Genomic DNA, 2,966 nt, shown 5'->3' on the forward strand with positions numbered 1-2,966 from the left:
CTGCTGACCCCCATATCCCAAGGAAGACTGTTTTGAATGGGCAAAACCAAGTTGGATAAGGCTTTTACCCAATCCTCTCTTTTTCACACAGTAATCAATTAACAATTCTAGGTTTTAACATTAAAACAGTAACTTCAAATAACTTAGTTAACAATCTTATAGCTTTCATAAGTGATAGTCAAATTATTTTAGCTATAAGCCCTTCTTTAGTTACAGGTAAAGGTGGAGACACCGGGTTTTCTAAATAGCAGTTATAAAACATAATACAGGGCTAGCAAGGCTGACAAAATAATATAATTGGTTTTACACAATTTTTTCACTATCCTTTAGTTTCTTTAAGTTCACACTTTAATAACATCCAAATTATGAAAAGCTATTTGACATAACAATAGAAAACTTTACCAATTTGAAATAATATATGTGTTTAAAACTTGAAACAAACACATTACCAATCAGGTGACCCCAGTTTTGTTGAATGCATTTCCAAATTTCCTTACATAGAAAATCGGGCATCTCTTCACCATTGGCATTGTATACTGGTCACATCTAATTAAGGAACTAATAATAATAGTTAACATTTTTTAGTGTCTGCCCTCTACCAGGCATTGTGTTAGGCACCTTCCAATCATGTGAGATAAACTGAGTTAACTTGCTTAATGTCACCCACTTAACAAATTTCAGATCCATACATTTTCCCAAATTACCTTAGTGCCAAACTGTATAATAAATTTTGACTTAAGTATTAAGTTAAGAGTATCACATTTCATTTAAAATATTACCAGAATAAATTAAATTACATTTCTGATGTGTTCTGGTACACAAAAACTTTTCTTTTTTATGTGAGGCAGAAAAGATTAAGTGCTGCTTCTCTTTTTGATCTGAGGGGAAAAGATTCCCCTTATCTTTCTTGTCTTTCCCTCCACATTCAAAACTTGGCCATAGTTACAATGTAGAGAGAGAGAGAGAAAATTAATTTTTTCCAACAATTCTCCCAAAGTTTCAAAACCTTTTACTCTCAAACACTCTGTTCACACTGTTCGTGGAAATAGATTATGCTTTTCTTTTTACCCATACTTCTTTCATTCCTATATGCTTAAACTTTGTTACCTTTTCTTCTGATGGACTTTGATTAAAGTCCCTCTAAAACTGTACATATCTTATTTCTTTCTAATTCTGACCTGACACTTCAAGGATCCTTCGTGGCTTGCCTTTAATCAATCATATAATCTAAATAATAAAGTGTTTTTCTCTCTTTCTCTCTTCCATCCACCCGCTCCCTTGAGGTTGCTGTAATCAGGGAGGGAGAAGGGGGGGAGAGAAAGAAAGCAGCATTCCAGAGTCCAGCTGCAGCCTTGGAACTTGGAATGCTATTCTTACTACCTGGTTGCAAAAGGTTTCAAATTACACACAGGGCACTCACAGGGAAAATCAAAAAACTGGAATTAGCTTCTCATACAATTATCATAATAATTCATTTTCCAAAACAAGAAATCCCCCTCTTTTGGACATGTCTTAGCAATGGTATACCAGTCAAAAGGACAAAGAACAGTAATTACAATATTATCTAGTAAAGTAATGATATAAGGAGCGGTAGGGCCATAAGCCAAAGCCACCTGTTTAAGTTCTTTTAGTATTTTGAAATTTAAGGCTTTATGTTGTCTTGTAATGTTGGCAGAATTTCCTGGATCAGGGATTTCAAGGACAGGAAGAGCTTGAATAAACTCAGATGGTACTGTTTCTTCAGATTTTAATGCTCCAGGGATGGCTCTCTGAACTGGAGCAGAGGCCTTTTTAAACATATTATCAGGAAAAGGGTCTGGTGGAGGTGGAGGGGGAAGAGGAGGCTGCTCAGCCTTGGTGGCTACGGCGACATCATGTTTAATAATTCTAGTTACCATTGGGACTTCTGCCTCAGGACTAAAACAAATTTTCAATATATTCCACTCCCACACCCACACCCACACACACACACACATAAAAGAAAGAAAAAGAAAAAAAAACATGTATAGGAAAATTTTTAGGGCTGTCTTCCTTTAACCTCTCAGGACAACAATGTTCAACACATCAGACAAAAATTTTCTAATTGTTCCATAGCAATAAGAAACTCTCTGTCTTTCACAATCCTTTTCAACACTTGCAGATATTGCTCTCTATCTTTAAACTGTATCTGGCCCATCTTAAAAGGAAAAAGTAGATAGATCCCCTGATTAGCCTAGTGATACACTGTCAAAGATCCCCTTACCTTCCTTTTCCTTTGATTTTGACTTTGATAATTGGAGCTTCTTTAGGTAAGGGCCAAGTCGACTCATTTCTTTCAATTTCCCTGTTCGGGCACCAACTGCCAGCAGCTGGTGGATGAGCGGTGCAGAAAAATAAAAGAAAAAATAAAAAGCCAGGCTAGGAGAGTCAAGGGTGATCAGCCACAGGACTATTTATTTCTAGAAAGGCTTACACTTTTATACATAAAAGTGAAATGATGATTTACAATATCCAAAGAGCAAGAGTCAAAGATACAAAGTTCTTGTAAGATAAGACACCTGGGGAGCGTAGCTTCAGGGTGAAGGTTAATTGTCTGGTCTAAACCTTCTTTGTTTACTCGTGATTATGCCCTTTCCCAGGAGACTCAGCAAATGTTTACTCAGCAGCAAAGTAAGTCCAGGGTAGAGTCAAGGACAGATGATCCAGAGAAGGCCTTTGCATTTACCCATACTGACGCCCAATAGTTAAAGATTTTCCAGGTAGATCCCATCCCCAACATTAAAGAGAACAAAGAAAAGAGTAAAGGACCTATCTGTGCAATAATTATTTATAGCAGCTCTTTTTGTGGTACCAAAAAATTGGAAACTGAGGGGAAGACCATCAACTGGGAAATGGCTGACATCAGATGTGATATATGATTTCAATGGAATGCTATCGTGTTGTAAGAAAAGATGAGGGGTATGGTTTCACTAAAAAATGTGAAGACT

This window comes from Vombatus ursinus, unplaced genomic scaffold (assembly GCF_900497805.2).
Source record: "Vombatus ursinus unplaced genomic scaffold, bare-nosed wombat genome assembly UNPS02014806.1, whole genome shotgun sequence".
Taxonomy (NCBI): Eukaryota; Metazoa; Chordata; class Mammalia; order Diprotodontia; family Vombatidae; genus Vombatus; species Vombatus ursinus.